The sequence below is a fragment of the Muscardinus avellanarius genome, assembly GCF_963383645.1.
Source record: "Muscardinus avellanarius genome assembly, chromosome: 4".
Classification (NCBI taxonomy): Eukaryota; Metazoa; Chordata; class Mammalia; order Rodentia; family Gliridae; genus Muscardinus; species Muscardinus avellanarius.
Window position 1 is genome coordinate 150,826,193 of NC_137789.1, and position 21,133 is coordinate 150,847,325.

A 21,133-nucleotide genomic window follows, 5' to 3' on the forward strand; every position below is an offset into this window, starting at 1 on the left:
TATTATTTTTAAGGGAAGTATAATGGTAATAAAGGTTAGTCAAGGAACTCCAAGTGCCCGGAACCCTCTGGACCATGGCAACATCAGGAAGAGCATGAGGGGCCATCCTGAGAGGCTACCTGCAGAGGGGAGGGAGGCTTGCCCAGGGCTCGGCCAGTCCCAAGTGTTCACGGACCTTGACCCCCCTCATGGCCTCACAGACTTGCTGGATGAGGTGGTCTCCCCAGGCACATGGCATGCCCGAGTTGATACCGAGCCACCGACAGCTCAAGACAAACTCACTGTCTCTTCCCCAGGAGAGCTGGGCCGAGGCCCATTCTAATCGGGCATCTCAAAGTTTCAGGCCCAAGCAGCCCCTGAGGATGCAGTGGTGTTGCCAGACCAGGGGCCTCCAAAGGCATCCCTGAACCCTGTCCTGGCATCCTGCACAGGGAGCTGCAGGCTAGCCCCTGCTGCCTCGTGGGTGACAAGGGGCATATCTGCCCTCAGTGCCCGCTCCAGAACAGAGTGACACTGAGCCCCTGCTCCCCTACCTAGCTGAGCCCCCATGGCCGAGTCTGCCTCAAAACTTCTCAGCCACTGAGAGCTACCAGGGTTTCACACAGTGTGGGCTGGGCACTGCCTGTATCAGCTTCCTGTTAAAAATACAGATTCCCGGGCCCTGCCCTGCACCTCTGGGGCCCAGGACGCTGCATCTCCTTAAAGGTCACCAGGTCATTCTGATGACCAGACCCTGAGGCTGCAGGGCAGGGCTGCAGGTGTCGCCATCCCCAACATGTTTCCCCAGGAGACCCAGCAGCTTTGGGGCGTGAGCGTGTGAGGAGAATCATGAACATATTGGGTCCCCATTTCCAAGTTCTCCCCCTAGAGTTATCAGGAGTCCCAGGGTATGCTGCTAGAAGGGGGCCTGGCCTTTAGCACCAGTCATCCTGAGGTCATTTTTACAAACAAACGGAAGAGAAGACATAGCCAGGCTCCCGTCCAATTCCTCCTAAGGCAGTATTGTCTTCTTGGAGACCAGCTACAGAAGCAGCTTCTCATCCCTTTCTTGGACTGAACGTGAAGCAAATAAGAGCCATATTGGGGTTCTGCCAAGAAGTAGGAAGCTCTTGGATCAGTATTTAAAGATCCTCAAGTTCTGGCTGATGTTCCATAAGGAAAAGGACCATCAGCCTCCTGGATGGTCAGCGGCCCAAGCCACCACCCTAGCCTCCCGCCCAGAAGGCTCATGGGCCTTCCCAGCCCTCTCCCCAGCCCCTCAACCCTTGCCAGATGGATCAGTGCTGGGAAAGCTGTCTTTCTTCATGCCTCAGAGCCAAGGCACTGTCCGTCTGCAGCCGAGAATCCCCAAGAAGGGGGAAAGAAAGTGAAAGCCTTTCTGCCCTGCTTTTCCATCACGAGAATGCCAGCAGACCCAAAGTGCGGGCCTCTGCACTGACCCGTCATAACTTGTCTTCCTTACGGCTGCCACCTGTCTCCCCAGGTGCCCCAGGAGGTAGGGGTGGTCACGTGGCCTATTTAGGCCTCCTGCAAAAGAAGGGAATCTCAATTTGGGTGTGGTGGCACATGCCTGTAATCTCAATACTTGGAAGGCATAGACAAGGTCACAGGTTTGAGACCAGCCTCAACAACTTAGCAAGACCCTTAGTAACTTAGCAAGACCATGTTTCAAAACAAAAAATAAAAAGGGCTGCAGTGTAGCTCGAACTCAGAATGCCCCTGGGTTCAATCCCTAGTACAAGAACCAACAAAACAGAGGAGAATCTCAATAAGAGGGCCTGAAAACCAGTCCTCTCACCACTGAATCCAGACCCCTGTCCCTTCCCCGTCTCGCTCCTCCTCCAACCTTTGTTTCTATAGCTGCATTTTAAAAAGATATTTATAAATGAAAAACAAGCACTTCCCACTCACCTGTCCAGGGAAAGGCTTACTGGACAGGGGGTAGATGTAACCCTGCCTCTTGTATTTGAGCTCTTTGTACAGGAGCCTTTCTTGCTCCGAGTGTGGCATTTCTCGTTGGATGTTCACTGACTGTGCCTTCTGAGTGAGAGGCAGGGTCTTGCAAAGGCATCTTTGCTTCCGCTGTTCAGGAGATCATCCGCTGTTCCCAGCGGCCAAGGTGGTCTCTGCCATGATGACCCTAACTTGGAGTGTCTGTCAAGCCCTTTGGAGGGCTCCAAGGGTATCACCTAGACTGTCAGGAAGGCCTGATCCTCACCTTCACAGAGGGTGGCGTTCACTGCATATCCGCTCACTCTCCAACCTGGACCGCAGGGCTCCAGGGCTGCTCGCTTGCACAGTACCTGAGTATGGCTGCAGCTGCGGCCGCCGCAGGGCCTTGCGAGTCCCCTTCCATGGGCTGTCATCGTGGAGGAGTGGGCGGCAGGAGGCCTGGCACACAGACAAGCAGGTGGCATCCGTGACATGCACATCCGGCGGTATCTCCCTCCCCCTGGGATGACAGTGGTGGTGAGCTCTGGAGACACGTTGCATGAACTCTCCTTTGCGTTTGGAGGGACAGGTGAGACGCGGCTCACCTGGACTCCAGGAGGTCCTGCGGATGCTGAGGCCAAGTTCTCCACGCCTGTCCAAGAAGCCTAGCTCACTGCTGAAAGATGCCTCTTTCTTCCGCCTCCTGTCTTTCCGGAAAGGCTCACATCGTGGCCCCACTTTCCCACTGGCTCTCGTGGAGCGTCTGACCTCGGTACAGAGGAGGCCTCCTCGAGCCCGGCAGCCCAGGCCTTGCCGAAGGGAACAGCGGCTCCTGGACAACTGGAAGTCTCCGTGTGGAAGAAACGCCAGGCTGCTCGTGGGCTGCTGCGTGCTGGCTCTCTGCCCAGATCCTCGCACCCTCCCGAGGGCAACCTTTTGGGTTGTCTCTGTTTTCAAGACTCGCTGCTCTGAGGTAGGACCTTCTAACTTCCTGGCCTTTGCCACGGGAAGACAGTGAGTAGGGAGACTTTGTGCATTTGGAAACCACGCTGAGTTCTAGACCGCAGAGTGCTTGCTTCTTCCTGACCGCAGCACAGCCCCGTTGAGAAGCTCCACCCAGTCACCTTCTGCACCTGTTCGCACAACCGGCCACTGAGCTGCCGAAGCTCGGGGGCACGGGCCAGCGCCTGCCCTGGCGTGGGGTCTCCTCGGCCTGAACTTGAAGGCTTGTTCCAGGGACAGGGACTTAAGACATGCAATGCCATCTCTCTCTAGGAGGGAAAGATACTTCCCCCAAAGAAGAATCTTGCTGGCTTCCCCCCTAGTTCGTCGAAAAGTCATTTTTGTAATAGATCAAAAGTAGATGTTCTCAATTAGGAGAGCTTCATGGCTATTGACATTGTTAAAATAATAATGATCATTCTAGTATTCAAAGGGAGATTTTTGGAGGGAGGGGGGATTTTTGACATTGCTGAATGGAAACGGTTCCATTTGGAGGTCATTCCTGAAGGTGATCGCGTCCGTCCTGCTGCTCTGGATCTTCCAATGTCCCCTCTAAGGTGTCACAGTGCTGCTGTGTCTAGATCAAACCACTGTTGTTGTTTTTTAAAAGGGAAAATAAACTCCTGAATGAAAACAACATGCCGTTTCTCTCCTTCTGCTGAGCTCTCGTCCTGTTCCATCTGTGTGACAGGTGCCCGGTCCCTGCCACGCTGGCTTTCGGGTTAACCCTTTCCACCCCACCCGGATCTGGCCCCCACACTGACCGCCCCGAGCTGCCCACGCATGGCCTGGCTCTGGTGGGCAGGGCCCTCTCACCTTGTACCAGCCATCAGCTTCCGAGCCCCACCCACAGGATGGCTCCGGCCACTTGGCACCAAGTAGGAGCAGGCTGGCAGGGCCCATGGCGGAGGAGGCACTCGCCCCCGCCACCCCGCGAGTCTCCTAGGCGGGGCAGGGTCTGCAGGAGGGCTCTCTGGCCCCTCAGCCTTCACGTGGGGTGGCTAGCAAGGCAGGTGGCCTTCATGCCTCGGAGTCAAGACACCTGACCTCTTAGTTGGGGATCAACAGAGCCAACCCCCCATGACCATGGAACCCTGAGCAGGCTACCCTGCGTCTGTGACTGCATCTGTAAAATGAGGTAAAACCTCCACAGCGGGGCTGCCGGAGGACCCAGTGACAGCCCAGCAATCCCAACACAGAGGCCTGTGCCTGGGGCGCGATTGCCCTGGCTGTCTCTGGATCCCTTTTAGTCTGTGAGCAGGCCCCTGGCACTGTCCCCACCCTCATACCCCAGCCCAGTGCAAGGGCAGACGGCTTCCCAGCAGGCCTGGTGAAGGGAGAGCAGCAGAGTAGGAGTCCCGGCCAGAAGCTCTGCTGCGCCTCAGACATGGTGTCTGGGGTCCATATTGCATCTCCGGGGGAGGACAGGAATGGCAATACTTTCTTCCCCTTTGCTTCTGGAAGCAGATATCTTTCTTAATCAGAGAGGAAAAGGGACAGGATTTGCGGACTAGAGAGGGAGGAGGGCTTCTTTGAAACCGGCCAGAAAAAGAAGCTGTCTAGCAATGGGGTGGGGTGTCTGGGAAAGGGTCTCTCCTGGGATGGGGCAGGAGCTGTGGAGCTGAGAAGTGGAAAGGCAAAAGTTTGCTGATCCTGAGGGATAACTTGGGGGAGACAATGGAGAGGTAGAGGAGAAGAAATCAGGGCTGGGAGGACCTTCTCCAGCCTCACGGGCCCTGCCCTGTCCCTGCGATTTTCTCCCATGGCTCAGAACACCCCCCTTCCCAGTGCCCCAGCCAGCCTCCTGCAGACAGAGCCGCCACCCTTCCTGGACATGGGGTCTGAGGGAGAAACTCCAGTCCCACAGGACTGCCTGCCCCCCAAGCATCCCCACAGCCAGGCAACAGGAGGAGGCGCCCCCCCCCCACACCTCTGCCACCCTCCTCAGTCCAGACAGGGCGAGGGCACAGGAGTCTCTCCATCTGGTCCATGTTCACGAGGTGAAGGTGGGCTCCCAGAGCACCAGGGAGCAGCAGGCACTATCCCTCTGGGAGAGGCCCATGGGCTCAGAACTACCTGGACCCTGCAGGCTGTGCAGAGGAGGGGGAGACAGCCCGCTAGAGCAGCCCCTCCGGCTGAGTTGTCAGGGCCCTGGTTCTGCTGCCTGGGGAGACCGCAGGAAGGGCCCATTCAGCTGGCCAGAGGCGGCCCAGAGCCCCATTTCTGTAGATACCCCGGGGGCGGGGAAACAAGAGGCAGTGCTGACTCACCTGCGCACTTTGATACAGGGGACTGAGTTTGTGGGTCTGGAGAAGGCAAGGGTCTGCATTGTTTCATGTGTGTACTGATTTATTACAATACTAGGACCGAACCCAGGGATGCTGTACCACTGAGCTACCTCCTCAGCCTGTTTTATTCCATTTTGAGACAAGGTCTCACTGAGTTGTTCAGGCTGTCCTCGGACTTGCCTTCTGGGATGACAGGTATGTGTCATTGTGCTTGGCTTGGGTCTGCATTTATTTATTTCCAATTAGCTCCCAGGTGAAGCCACTGGTCCACAGGCTACACTTTGAGAAGAGAGGCCTCGGTCAGGCTGAGGCCGAGAGTCGGACAGGACCGACGTCCCCGATCACTCCCCGCAGGCCCTGCATGCTGACGCGTGGCTGTCCTATGAGTACTGCCCCCGAATCTGGAGCTCTGCCCTGACAAAGAGCTGCATCTGCTCAGAGGACATCTGCTGCCCCAGATGTTGCAAACAGCTGGATATTCAGACCCCATAGCTGATGCCAGGACGTGAGGATCAGGGATGTGAGCTTGCCGTATCAGAGACCAGGGTTTTATCCAGGCTCTGCCGCTTGCTGTATTTATAAAATGAGAATTACAATCATACTTCCCCTTAGAGGTGTGAATTAACGAAGCTGTGTCTGGCACCAAAGACCCAATAAAACAGTATGGTAATGTCGTTGTTATTATTCTCCATCAACATCACGTTTCTTCTAGATGCTTCCACGAGACAGAGGAAGGTAGAGGAGGGTTTAGGGGTCACTCTGGAGCAGCCAGTGTCCAGGAGTGCCAGGTCTCCCCCAAGCTCCCACAGCAGCCCCGGAGATCTGTCCTGCCACTTCGGCTGTGCCGGCGCTAGAGGACGCAGGCAGGAGGAGGCAGGCAGGAGAGGCAGCGGAGGCTGGGACAGGCTGCCCCGCTTCCCACCGCGCCTGGGCCAGGCACATGGCGCACATCCTTCACCTTGTAACATGGCCGCTCCCATCTTCCCCAAGTGCCACTCTTCAGGTGAGAAGCCAGCGAAGAACGTCCTTTCAAGTTAGCAGAAGCTTGGACAATGAAGCAGGAACAGTGCTCAGCCATGAGCCCAGCCCCAGCTCAGGCCCAGAGAGGGTATCTAATTTGGATTATGTGTTAGGTCATTTCTCCTGTTATTGTTTTATGGGAGTGAGGGCGGGGGGGAAAGGAGGGAAGATGACATTTTAAAATGTCTCCTGTGTGCCAAGCCCAGTAAGTAAGCACACTCTGAGATATGGAGTGGGTTCTTTCTTTTTCTTTCTTTTTTTTTTTTTTCAAAAAAAATTTTTTTATTGGTGCACTGTATTCACACATCATAGTAGGATACATACTTTTGTAGACATACATGCACACTTTTCCCAGTCAGCCCCCACCCGATCCCCACCCCATTCTCTCCCCATCCCTCCTTCCCATGCTTGGCTTAGTGGTTGACATCTAGTATTATGGCAATTTATCCAAAATTAAAAATGATAATCTCACATAACAGTTTCATTTGTCTGATATCAAGCTTTTGATGACTTAAAGATAACATTTCAATATTTCTTTTTACTTTCTTTCTTACCAGAGAATATTTTTTTTCTATTTTTTAGGTGAAACTATCATATATTTATATATTTATTTTTCAGAAAAAAAATCTATCCTAATATGGAATATGGATTCTAGGTACCCAAAACGATCTTGAAAAAGAACAAAGCTAGAAGATATATATTTTCTGATTTCAAACCATATAAAGCTACAATAATTGAAACAGTGTAGTACTATTCTAAAGGCAGATATATAAACCATTGGAGTTAAATAAAAGCCTAGAGCTAAATTCTTCCCTATATTGTCAAGTTATTTTTGACAAGGTTTCCACGAACATTTGGTGGTGGAAATATTAATCTTTTAACTAAATATTGTTAAAAAAATAATAATTACATGGAAAAGAATAAAATTGGACCCTTACCTAATCCCATATACAAATATTAACTCAAAATAGATAATAGACCTAAATATAAATCTTAAGACTATAAACTTTTAGGAGAAAATCTGGGTCATTAAACCTCACAACATTGAAATTGGCAGTGATTTCTTGGTTATGATTTCAATGGCACAGGCAACAGAAGAGTATACAAACTCCCTAAAAAATAAAAAAAATTGTATATCCAAAGACAATGTAAACAGAGTTAACAGTTACTAATAGAATGGGATAAAATATTTCCAATTGCTATATCTGAAGGTATATTAATATTCCAACTAGAAATCCTAAAAATTAACAACAATAAAGGCAAACTATACCCTTTAGAGATAGGTAAAAGACTAACATAAATAATGAATCTCCACAGATAAGCAATCTTAGTTGTCTGTTGGATGGAGAATCTTGTTTCTCTGGTTCTGGTGTGTGTTACCTATTTCTTCTTTGTAGTTAATCTCTTTGAGTATTTTCTCTAGTGCTGGTTTTGAAGACATAAATTCCTTCAGTTTCTGTTTGTCATGGAAGCTTCTTATTTCTCCATCTTATTTGATAGAAAGTTTTGCTGGGTAGGAAATTTTTGGCTGGAAGTTGTTTTCTTTCAGAGTTTGGAATATGTTACTCCAAGCCCTTCTGGCTCTCATAACTTGGTTTGGGAAGTCTGGAGTGATTCTAATTGGTTTGCCTCTGAATGTCACTTGGCCCTTTGCTTTTGTTGCCTTTAAGATTCTCTGCTTGGCTTCCACATTGGTCATTTTGACAATTATGTGGCGTGAGGATCCTCTTCTCTGATCCTGTCTAAAGGGAGTTCTATAAGTTTCCTGGACCTGTGTATCAACCTCTTGCTCTATGTCTGGAAAATTTTTCTGCTATTACTTCCTTGAAGAGATTGTTGATCCCTTTGGTTTCACTTTCTTTTCCCTCCTCTATTCCAATTATTCTTAGGTTAGCTCTCTTAAAATGGGCCCATATTTCTTCAATATCAGATTCCTGCTGTTGGATATTTTTTCCTAGATTAGAAACTATGCGTTCATTTTTGGAATGATCATCTTCTAAGAGCGAGATTCTGTTCTCCATGTGGTCTAATCGGTTGTTTGTGCTTTGAATTGAGGCCTTTACTTCATTAATTGCATCCTTTATCTCTTTTTGGCTCTCTCTGAGTTCTTTTCGAAGCACCTCTATTATTTCTACAGTTATTTTCCTGATTTGATCTTCTAGAAATCTCTGATTTTCAGTTTTATCGGGTTCTGATGTTGTGGGGTTGTGGGCATTTATTGCTCCAGTATTATTCCTCTTTCCCATGATTTCGGATGTTTGTGCCTTCTCTGGGTTCTTCCCTTGGGTCACTATGACTTTCCTTAAGGTGTTCTGGATCTCGAGTCAGTAGTATCTCAGACCCCACTACTCCTTTACTGGGTTTTATCATAGAGTCTCCGACCCAGAGAGTCGATAGAGGCTGCTTTAGACTGCGGGGGGTGCCAGGTTGCACGGTCTCCTATGGTGTGATATCTCTGCCACCGCCTCTCCCCCACTGGGTCAAGTCCCAGGGAGTACAGTACTGGGATTTCTCCTCTGTGGCCCCCAATTTGACTCACTGTTCTTGAGTACGCAGATGTAGCTGTACTGGCCTCGCTGAATTCGGTGCTGCTGCCGCCGGTGGCAATATGGCGCCGCTGCTACGCCCTCGGCTGTGGGGCTGGTGTTTTTCTTCTTGGTTTTGATTTCCACTCTGAATCCCTGCAGCGTGTGCTGAGCTCGGCCACTGGGAGCTTTAGATGCTCTCTGCGCGGAGAAATCCCGCCTGGCTGTTCCGCAGTGGCTCACCTCGGCTTGCTGTAGCCGTCCTGTGAATTTGCCGGTGCCGCCGGCAGTATGGCGCTGCTGCCGCGTCTGCCGCGTCCTCGGGCGTGAGGCCGGTTATCTCCTCTGTGGCTCTGTTCTCAGTCTGCTTTCTCTCTGGAGCCTGGTGATTTTTTGTTTCACTGGTGATGGTGTTTTCTGGCTATGAAAGGCGCTGATTTTGTGGTAATGAAGATTTGTTGTTAGCGGGGCTCTTAAGCCCCGCTTTTCTCGGTCGCCATCTTCCCGGAAGTCCTTTTTCTTTCTTTTCTCTCTATCTCTCTCTCTTTTCTTTCTTTCTTTCTTTCTTTCTTTCTTTCTTTTTTTTTTTTTTTTTTGGTACTGGAGATTGAATCTTAGCTACAGTTCCCATCCCATTGTTTTTGAAACAGGGTCTCTCTAGGTTGCTGACAGTCTTAATAAGTTGCTAAGGCTGGTCTAGAACCTGTGACCCTTCTGTCTCAGTCCCCTGAGCACTGGGGTTACAGATATACATAACCACGTCGGGCTGGGTTCCAGATTTTCTATCAAGAAATTATTGGACTAGACCTCAAAGGCCCCATGAACTGTAGGTTCTAGCATTTCCCATCTGAGCAGTGCTGCCTTTCTGAAGTTTCACTGTTGGTTAGGAAAAGCAATTTCTTTGTTGCAAAGTCCTTATGCCCTAATAGCTAAGCACCACACCTTGGGATATTGTTTTCTGAGACCCAGTAGATAAGTGGATGAAGAGGTGGGTAGGTGGGTAGGTGGGAGGGGCCTGTAGCATGAATGAATGGATTTAGGATGGATGGATGGATGGATGGACAGATGATTGGGTGACAGGTGGATAAATAGATAGATGGTTGGATGGATGGATGGATGATGGATTGTTAGATGGATGGATGACAGGTAGACAAATGGATGGATGGATAGATGGTTGGATGGATGGACAGTCATGGTCTTATGAACAAGACATGCTCCACATGCAGACCAAGTGAGGGATGTGCTGCTGCGGCTGCAGAGCAGACCCTGCCCAAAAGGTGACCAGACCTCAGCCCAGTATCCTGTGTCTGTGCAGGTGGCCCTGGCCCAGCGTAATCAGGTGTGGGGGTGGCTAGTTACCCAGGATCCACGCCCCTGATCTGGCAGCCCCAGGCCCCCAGGCATTTCTGTGTGGCAGCGTCTAAAACAATGTGAGAGGGGACATTCTGAGCTGTGGTGGGGCGGAGTCACCCCTACTCACTGTAACAGCTCCATTTCTTCCCTCAAGAATCCAGTGAGGATAGTCCAGATTCAACAGGGCTTGACTAAATCCTTCTGGGTAATCACTGTGACTCAAAATGTAAGGAGGTATTCAAATGAGGGCTAAATCCCCACTCAGGGCCAGAGAACCCTGGCGGGAAAGTCTGTCCCCAGCCCTGAGCAGAAAGGAGAGGAGCCTCGTGCTCAATTCCCAAGTGGGGATTACTGCAGATTTGCACGCCCCGACTTGGCTCATGGTGGGGACGGCTGATGGAAGAGGGCTCCGGCCAGGGCTCCACGGCTCACTCCCAGCCCTGCTCCTGCTGCCCCCACCACCTCTGTGGTCCTCACAGCAGTGCTGGCTCCTTACCGAGCCTCTGTGCTGCAGACAGGGACTGAGTGGCAATGCTCTTCTGTGGGAGAGAAAGTGTTCAGTGAGCTAGGCCCCGGGATCCTTCAGGTTCAGCACCACAGTGCACTCCGGGGCTGCTCCCTCCCGGACATCCTGCCAGGCACTGAGCCCAGGTCTCATGGAGACTCACCGTGGATGTTTGATTTTTCTGAGAAACTAAATGTGTCCCTTAGCAGGAAGCCACGTAGAAATCTGCATTAAAAACCTCTGTGAAGCCAGGAGTGGTGGCACACACGACTGTAATCCCCACCTCTCTTGCCCAGTCCTCCCTGGACATGGCTGCTCCTCACCTCCAAGCTAAGGATCCTGAGAGCCTCGCTGACATTTCGCTCTCGACCCCTCCAGCTCAGACCTTTCAGTCTCTGCTCTCTCTCTCTCTGCCAACCGCCAGGCTCTCTCCGTCAACCACTTCAAATCCTGAGAGGGGGGAGCCCTCAGGAGAATGACAGCTGGGGACACACAGTGGTCCTGTTGGGGCAGAAGTTTGCCCCCAAGGCCCTCCTGGAGGGCTGGCAACCTGCCCCTTGGGGACCCATCCTTGGCCCCTTGGGGACCCAATCCCTAGCACCCACAGTGGGAAGAGGAGTCCAGATAGAACCGGGGCCACTGGATGCTCCACGTTGCTGCCCAGGGCCGCCCACTCCAGCAGGGTAGAGGGCAAGCTCCCCACACTGGCATCCGTATCCTTCACCTACCCCCTCCCCATAATTCCTAGCAGCTACTGGCTTCCAGGAGGATGGATAGGAGCCAAGACGAGGCTGGGTCCAGCAGGGTTTCCTAATATTAACCTTATTTTCACTATTGCTATTTTAAATATTTTCTTAGCGGGGCGTGGTGGCGCACGCTTGTAATCCCAGCATTTGGGAGGCTGAGACCAGAGGATCGCGGTTCGCGGACAGCCTCAGCTACTTAGTGAGACTCTCTGCAACTTAGTGAGACCCTGTTTCAAATAAAGAATAAAAAATAGGGCAGGGGATGTAGCTCAAAGGTCAAATGCCCCCGGGTTCCATCTCCAGACCCGCTAAGTAAATAAAATAAGTGTTTTCTTGATGAATATATGTCAACATAATAAAGGCCAAACAACCTTTCCCCAGCTCCCTGTCCCTACAGCCCTGCTAGCACGTGGCTTTGAGACATCTGACACCCAGAACTGCAAGAGAATAAATGTGTGTTGTTGTAAGCCAGTGCATTCAAGATACTTCGTTTAACAGTCATTGGAAACTAATATGATGCCCTTAAAATGAAGACAGTCGGGCATGATGGTTCACGCTTATTATCACAGTACTTGGAGGCCAGCCTCAGCGACTCAGTGAGGCCCTCTGCAACTTAGACCCTGTTTCAAAATAAAAAATACAATATAGGGCTGAGGGCATAGCTCGGAGGTAGAATGTCCCTGGGTTCAATCCCCAGTACCACACAAAAAAAAAAGACTGTATTTTATAAGCCCAACATTTTGTAAGTCCTCATGTTTCCCTTGTTTATTTCCTTTTGGGCTTTGTGGGTTGTCGGTAAAGTTCCACTGAAAGTCCCTGCCAGCGTCCTTTAAGCCAAGACTAACATAGAAGCAGGAGCCTGCTTTGCCCACACTTGCCAGAAAGAAGGAAGGCGGAGCCTGGGGGGGGGCTCGGAGCCAGGGCTGCTGGGTAAGACCAGGCTCTGCCACCGGCCGACTGGCTCCGTGGACTCAGGCGAGTCGCTTACGTTCCTCCAAGAGTTTGGAGATGGTTTGACCCCCAGAGGTTCGTGGGCTTGGTCCCCAGTGCAAGCTATTGAAGGTAGTGGGACCTTTAAGAGGCGGGGCCTAGTGGGAGTGATGAGGTCACTAAGGTCAACACGCACAGAAGGGACTGATGGTGTGTGTGTGTGTGTGTGTGTGTGTGTGTGCGCCGCGCGCTCCCCCTGCCATGTGATGACATCTGCCATGCCGTGGTGTAAGGTCCCTGACAGTCGGAGGTGACCACCAGAACTTGAACTTTTCTTGAACCTCTTTTCTTTGCAATCATCCCAACTTCCGGTATTTTGTTTCAGCAACACAAAATGGACAGACCACTCCCTAAATCTGAATCATCTCTCGTTCTGTAAAATTCACTTGCCATTTACTCCACAGTTTATTAAGCTTTTTTTTTTTTTTTGTACTGGAGGTTGAATTCAGGTGCATTCTATCTCTGAGCTACAGCCTCAGCCCTTTTTTGTATTTTATTTAGAAACAGGGTCTCACTAAGTTGCTGAGGTTGGCTTTGAACCTGTGATCTTCCTGTCTCATCCTCCCAAGTATGGGGATGACAGGTGTGCACTGCCATGCCTGGCTAGTTTATTAAGCACTTACTATGTGCTGAGCACTGTTTCTGACTCCAGAGATACAATAATGTACAAAAGTTCCTGCTCTCATGGAACTTATGGAAGGGGGAAAGAAAATAAAATATGTAAATAAATATAAAGCATATAAGATAAATGTAGAGTACATAAAAAATGCCAAGAAAGGCCGGGCGTGGTGGCACACGCTTGTAATCCCCGCGCTTGGGAGGCGGAGACAGGAGGATCACACAGGTTCAAAGCCAGCCTTGCTGGCTTAAGAGACCCTGTTTCCAAATAAAAAATAAATATAAAATAGGTCTGGGAGTGTAGCCCAGAGGTAAAAGGGTTTCAGGAACCCCAGTACCACCAAAAAAAAAAAAAAAAAAAAAAAAAAAAAAGCCAAGGAAAAGAACAGAAAGCAGGGGGAAATTAGAAAATGTCCTTTAGCATGTGCATGGCTACATAAAACCATTATACATCTATATCATGGAATACCATTGGTAGTAAAAAAAATTATTGATACACAAGGCGACTTGGATAGATCTCAAAAGAACTATGCTGAGTGCAAAAAATATATCAAAAGCTCACATACCATATGATTCTATTTGTATATTATCCTCAGAATGTGAAGAACCAATCAGAGATCGCCGAGGGTCGGGGATGTGGGGGAGGGGAGGAGGCAGGCATGACTAAAGGACGCCATGAGACTGACCTCTGTGGTGAGGAGGGAGCAGGACGTGGGCTCGATGGGACAGAACGACTCGATCCACCAGTGCTGTCTGCAGTGGGCAGGGAGAAGATGGCTGTGCCTTTGCCCATAACCTTAAGGACCTCTCTAGAATTCTAAACACTGACCATTTATCCATTCACTGGCCACATGTTGCCTGAGAAACTACTGAGTAAGACGTGCTGACGGTAGCAGGCGTGGAGGCACACTCCCATAATCCAGTACTTACAATGCTGAGACAGGAGGGTCACAGGTTCAAGGACAGCCTAAGCATCAAGGTTGCTGAGAATCTCACTAAGTTGCTATGGCTGGCCTCGAACCTGAGATCCTCCTATCTCAGCCTCCCAAGTACTGTGATTACAGGAATGCACCAGCCCACCTGGCTCTTGTGACCCTAGATTTGATGGGGTTCTGAGAGGTAGGCAGAGCCGAATAGGGCCTGGGGGGCAAACACCCGCTTCCTGGCGAGAGGACAAGGTGGCCACTGATGGACGCCGTCACCGCGGCCAGGTTTGCTACCTTCTGGGTAGCAAACGCCAGGGGCGTTCCGTGGCGAGGGTGGGTGGACTGGCTGGCTGGGGGCCTCCCTGAGCCTCCAACCCTCCAGCCCCTCCCAGCAGCCTCCCGGGAGGACGCGGGTCGGGCAGGGGCGTCTCTCCACATCCCCTGGTGTGGGCAGCATTCACTGGCAAATTGCCCCCCGCCTCTCTCCTCCCAACCCCCTTCAAGGGACATGGCAGAGGGGCTGCTGGGACCAGCGCCCCCCCCCCCCCCGCCCCACACCTGGCCCTTTCTAGGTTCCTTTATGCCCACTGCCTGTCTGTCACCACTCCTGCCTCCTGCCTCTGCCACTCTGCCCTGGGCTCTCTGGCTCTGTCTCCCCAGAGCCCTCAGGATCTCTCTGGTCCCCGGCTCTCTCCCTGGCCCTCCCTTCAGCAGTCTTCCTCCCTTTGAAAAGACATCCATCAGGCAGGGCGTGGTGGCGCACGCTTGTAATCCCAGCATTTGGGAGGCTGAGACAGGAGGATGGTGGTTCGTGGCCAGCCTCAGCTACTTAGTGAGGCCCTCTGCAACTCAGTGAGACCCTGTTTCAAAATAAAGAATAAAAAATAGGGCTGGGGGTGTAGATCGGAGGTAGAGTGCCCCTGGGTTCCATCCCCAGTGCCATAAATAAATAATAAATAATAATAAATAATAAAAAATAATAAATAAATAAAAAGACATCCATCCCCAGTGTACCAATCTCTGGCCCTCTGGGGCCCCGGGAGAGTGAGGTTTGGGGGACCCAGAGGCCAGGCTGGGAGGCGCTCAGTGGCCCCCGCAGAGCCACCGCTGGGCCTACCGTTGATTTGTTCTAATTCATCCCAGGCAGGGTAACAAACAACCAGGGTCCCCTCACCCCAGGCCCCTTCCTCCCCGGGGACATTGGCACCCAAGGGCCTCTTTCTGCAGAGCAGGCAAGGGCGGCTGGGCACGAACGAGCCAGCAGTAGCGAAGGCGGTCGCCGGGCTGGCTGGGGTTTTCTCCCACGGCTGGTCCAGCCCACCTCGGTTTGGACTCGGCACAGTTTGGCACAAACTAGTTCTAGAATGGCGTAATGTGGGCTGAAGTGCCCAGGGCCATGAGGACAGGGCTTCTCTGTGTGCCCAAGTGACCCTCCTCATCTGCAGAACACACCTGGGACATGCGCTGGGAGCCACGGTGGTCCCACGCAGGACGCCCGCCCGCCCTGGCCTCACACCCTGGCTGGAGGCGCAGGCGGCCTGGGATTCGGCGGGCAGGGTCGTGTCTGCCGCTCGGCTCCACCTGGCCGGGCAGAGCCAGGGTGGAGCAGCGCCCCAGGGCCTCTTGGCCACTGCCCGAACCGTCCACATTCGCTCCTCGGGGGGTTTCAGGTCTCCAGCAAACCAGGAACCCGGAGAAAACCAACAAGAACAAGGTGGAGGACTCTGGAATCTTAGGCCGGGTTCAGAGACATCCTCCTGCGTCGCCTGGTTTCGCCTGTGACGAGGACCAAGCATCTTTACTTTTCCTGATGTATGAGTCCAGCTGCAAAGAAAGCCCTCGTCAGTAGCCCAGGGCTCATGGAAAATTCCAAAAGCAAGAAGGGAGTTTGAGGTTGGAAAGGGGAGTTCAGAGATTCTGTTCACTGCGAATGATGCCTGAGCCTCGTCAGGGCAGATGGGGAAAGCTTAGGCACTCTAGACCCAACGCGGGGCGCGGGGCCGTCGCCACTGGCTCCGGCCGTGGGCAGTGTTTTCAGAAAGGCCTGGCCCCTTGCAGCGGGTCTTAGAGCTGGGTGTTGGGGCCATTTCCAGAGGATGTGGGGGTTGGGGGGCTCTTTTGCAGCATAATTTGTGGAAATTCTGAAACACACTCAAAAAGGAATGACTTTTTTTTTGCGGTACTGGGGATTGAACCCAGGGACATTCTACCTCCGAGCTACACCCCCAGCCCTATCTTTTTAGTCCTTTTTATGTTTGAAACAGGTTCTCGCTGAGTTGCGGAGGGCCTCACTAGGTAGTAGCTGAGGCTGTCCGCAAACCATGATCCTCCCGTCTCCGCCTCCCAGATGCTGGGATCACAAGGGTGCGCCACCACTAGTCCCAGCATTCAGGAGGCTGAGACCAGAGGATTGGGACCAGAGGATCGTGATTCATGGACAGCTACAGCTACTTAGGCCCTTCGCAACTTAGTGAGACCCTGATTCAAATAAAGAATAAAAAACAGGGCTGGGGGTGTAGCTCGGAGGTAGAATGCCCCTGGGTTCCATCCCCAGGACCACAATAAGTAAATAAATAAATAAACAAATAAATAAATAAAAAGTTTCCGAGGGCTTCACTGAGCAGCTGAGGCTGTCCTTGAACCTGCAATCTTCCTGTTTCAGCCTCCCAAGAACTAGAATTAGAAGTGTGAACCACCATATCTGGCTTTGAACCCTCCTTGTCTTGTGAATTAGACACATACTTAAAGCAAACCATTAGAAAACAGAGGCTGTTATTGAGGGTACTACCACTCGCCTGCCCAGAGACACTCGTGGTCTCCAGCCATTGTGTGTGTTGGGGGGTGTACTGAGGATTGAACCAGGGGCATTCTACCCCTGAGCTACACACCTAGCTCTATTTTATTTTTTACTTAGAAACAGGACCTCATTAAGTTACTGACAGCCTCACTAAATTGCTAAGGCTAGCCTCAAACCCACACTCCTCCTGTCTCAGCCTTCCAAGTACTGGAATTGCAGGTGTGCTCCACCATGCCCGGCATCTAGCCATATTAGGGACCACCTCTGCCGAGGGTGCTCAGGGTGCTGATAAATGCTGCACCGCAGGCTCCTGAGGTTGAGAAGCCCTGTTCTGTAGCGCTGGCCCATTTCTGTGGTGTAAATATTCCTGTCAAGGCTGACTTCACAACACCAGTGTGCTGGCTGTTTGGACCTGAACATGGAGCTGGGAAGAGAGGCACATCGTTAGCTCTGTCCTGCTGGAGCCTGCACAGCCCCTGGGCCCGTTACGGGCTGGCTGCAGATGGCCTCTTGGCCGCAGCTCCTTTCCCCTGTCTCCAGGGCTTTGGATGCTCCTCCCAGCCAGCCTTTGCCCTGAATCCCTGTTCCACCTCCCGCCCACCTCCCTTCCTTCCAGTAGCACAGAAAAATAGAGATTACATAGTCCCCACCAAACCAGGCCTGTGCCACCAGCCCGGGACAGGCCTTTTTCATTTTCGTTTTTTTTTTTTTTTTTTTTTTTTTTTACCAAACTATAAACCCAACCAAATGAATTTATTGTTTTTTCCAGATCTGCGCAAAGAAAATATATGCTTGTTATTGAAAGTGGAGAGTGAGGGTGGAATGGGCAGTGGCCCCAGAGGGAACAGGCCCCACAGAAGTGGCGGGTGGTGCCCGCTCCAGGGCCCTGCGGAAAGCCGCGGCCTGTAATTGTGGAGTTGGTGGCTGCTGGGCTGGGATGGACTGGGGAAAGGAGGAGGGAGGGAATTCTGGGCTGGGGCCACCAGCTCAGACCCTGGGAGATGGCGGAGGAGAGGGGGAGCATCGCGGCGTGGGGGTCAGGTAAGGGACCCCTACACTACTGAAGGCCTCTGAGGACAGGGGTTACACCAGGCGCCCATTTAACACAGAGATCTAACTACCCACCGGTCAAAAGGGGAAAATGAGCCGGCCGTGATGCTGCACGCTTGTAACCCCAGTACTTGGGAGGCTGAGACAGGAGGATACCAGGTTCGAGGACAGCCTCAGCAGGTAGTGAGACTCCATCAACCTAGTGAGAACACGTTTCAAAATAAAAATAAGCCGGGCGTGGTGCAGCACGCTTGTAATCCCAGCATTTGGGAGGCTGAGACCGGAGGATCGCAGTTCGCGGACAGCCTCAGCTACTTAGTGAGGCCCTCTGCAACTCTGTGAGACCCGGTTTCAAAATAAAGAGTAGCCAGCGTGGTGGCGCACGCTTGTAATCCCCGCCGCGCTTGGGAGGCAGAGACAGGAGGATCGAGGCCAGCCGCGCTGGCTTAAGAGACCCTGTTTCAAAAATACAGAAAATAGGTCTGGGAGTGTAGCCCAGAGGTAGAAAGCCCCTGGGTTCCACCCCCAGTACCACCAAAAAAAAAAAAAAAAAGCCAATCCCCAAAGGATTCCTCCTACTGCCTTTAAGGCCACCACCGCATCCCTCCTGCCCCTTCACCTTCTCAACCACTCATCTGTTTTGCACATCTAAAAGTTTGTCATTTCAAGAATTTTTTTTATAGCCTGGCATGATGGCACATGCCTATAATCTCTGTGCTTGGGAGGTTGAGACAGGAGGACCAGAGGTTAGAGGCCAGTCTCAGAAACTTAGCAAGACCCTCGGTAATTTAATAAGACCCATAAAAAATAAAAAGGGCTGGAGAAGCCGGGCGTGGTGGCGCACGCTTGTAATCCCAGCACTCGGGAGGCTGAGACCTGGAGGATCGCGGTTCGCGGACAGCCTCAGCTACTTAGTGAGGCCCCCTGCAACTCAGTGAGACCCGGTTTCAAAATAAAGAATAAAAAGTAGGGCAGGGGGTGTAGCTCGGAGGTCAAATGCCCCTGGGTTCCATCCCCAAACCCGCAAAATAAATAAATAAATAAATAAAAATAAAAATAAAAAATAAAAAGGGCTGGAGATGTAGCTCAGAGGTAGAACATCCCTGAATTCAATCTTCAGGACTGAAAAAAAAATTTTTTTAAAGAACGTTTTATAAGTGGAATAGTACAGTATGTAACCTTTTTAAATTGTCTTTTAGCCAGCGTGTTGGCGCACGCTTGTAATCCCCGCGCTTGGGAGGCGGAGACAGGAGGATCGCGCAGGTTCGAAGCCAGCCGCGTGCGCTGGCTTAGGAGACCCTGTTTCCAAAAATTAAAAAAGTATAAAATAGGTCTGGGAATGTAGCCCGAAGGTAGAAGGGCTTCCAGGAACCTCTTATAAATAAAATAAAATAAAATAAAATAAAATAAAATAAAACTGTCTTTTATTCAGTTAACATAATTCACTAGAGATTTATCAGGTGGTTGACGTGTCAATACTCCACGCTCTTCGTGGCTGGGTTGGTATGGAGAGACCACAGGTCGTTCCCCACCCAGTCAGGGAAGGATGCCTGGGTGGTTCCGTTTTTTGACATATAAATGTAACATTGAAATTGAGCTGGGGAGTCGGGAAGGAGTTAAACACCAGCCAAGGTATCAGAAAAAGCTTCTTTAATCAAACCCAGCACCTTTGGGTGAGGTCTGCCAGCCATGGGGAAAGGACCAAATGAGCCACGTGACCAAAGAGCCGTGTGTAGTCCTGGTTGGCTGGCGGGGTCACGTGGTGGAGAGGAAGTCAGGGTATGATATAGCCAGGTCTTGGGGTGGGGCTAGAATGCCAGGGCTCTAGCAACATCTGTAGTCAAGCAACCTCTGGAGTCAGCCTCGCCATGTCCTGGAGTCTCGCGATATCTCCACTTCTGACTAATGGGGTTCCGTCTCCTGTCCCGGCTGCATGGTCCCATAGGGGAAGGGAGGGGGGACCCGACCTATCAGTAAAGCTGCTATGAACATTCACGTGCGGTTGTTTCGTCTCAACATATGTCTTTATTTCTTTGGGACAAATACCCAGGAGTAGAATTGTTGGGTTGTAGGGGAGTTATATGCTTTTTTTTTTTTTTAAAGGAAATCATGAAGGGTTTTCCAGAGTGGCTCTTCCATTTGACATTCTCACCAGAAGACCCTGAGTGACCGACTTACCCCAGTCAGTCCTCCCCACCTGTAGGGCATTCAGCCTGGCTCTTGTCCCTTCTAGCCATCCCCATAGGCTTGTGTGGCTATGGGTTTAATTTGCATTCATCTAATGCTAATGGTGCTATTTTTATTTTCATGGGCTTGCTTTTCATTCGTATATTCTCTATGATAAAATTCCTGTGCATGCCTTTTGCCCACTTCCTAATTGGATGGTTGGGGTGGGGGTTGTCTTTGCTTGGTGGTTTGTTTGTATGCTGATTGAACCCAGGGCCTTGTGCACGCTGGGTAGCTCTACCAGCTGAGCTGTGTTTAAAGCCTGAGGAGTGCTGCTGTTGTTTTTACTGTTGCATTTTAAAAGTTCTTTATATATTCTGGATAGTAGACCTTATAATTCTGTGTGTGTGTGCGCGTGTGTGTAAGTGTGTGTGTGTGTGAGTGTGTAAGTGTGTGTGTGTGTGTGTGTGTGTGTAAGTGTGTGGTGATTGGTTAAAATGTACATCCCTGTTCTTCTTAAAATATAGTACACAGAGATCCAGCAAATGGCAGGTGTTTTCGCCGTGCGGGGTTACTCCCGCAACAGCCTTGGAGAGGCTGTCTTTTGCCTTAGTTCTCTTCAAATCCCCTGAAGGCTGAGCGAGTTGGCCCCTGCTTGTAACCCCAGTGCTTAGGAGGCTGCAGTAGGACAACTGAAGGTTTGAGGGCAGCCTCAGCAACTTAGTGAGGCCCTCCACAGCCTAGTGACCTTACGCTTGTCATCCCAGCATTTGGGAGGCTGAGACAGGAGGATCGCGGTTCACAGACAGCCTCAGCTACTACTTAGTGAGGCCCTCCGCACCTCAGTGAGACCCTGTTTTAAAATAAAGAATAAAAAATAGGGCTGGGGGTGTAGCTCGGAGGTAGAAAGCTCCTGGGTTCCATCCCCGGTACCAAAAAAAAGTCTCCTGAAGGTGTTGAGTGTCCAGCTGACAAATCTCCTAGTCACCTTGCCTGCAGGTGGCTCATCACATGCGGGAGAGCTCACTTCTCCCTCAGAGGCAGCAGGTGCGGCTCACTCCTCCACCACCTCTCACAGGACCCCACGCCAAACTCGCCCTGGAACTTCTGAGGTCACACCTGCCTTTTTCTTCTTGGTGGCGGGTTCCGCCTGATGGATCCTTGCCGTCCATTATGGATCAACACTGCCCCATCGGCCACTGCTAGAGAGGGCAG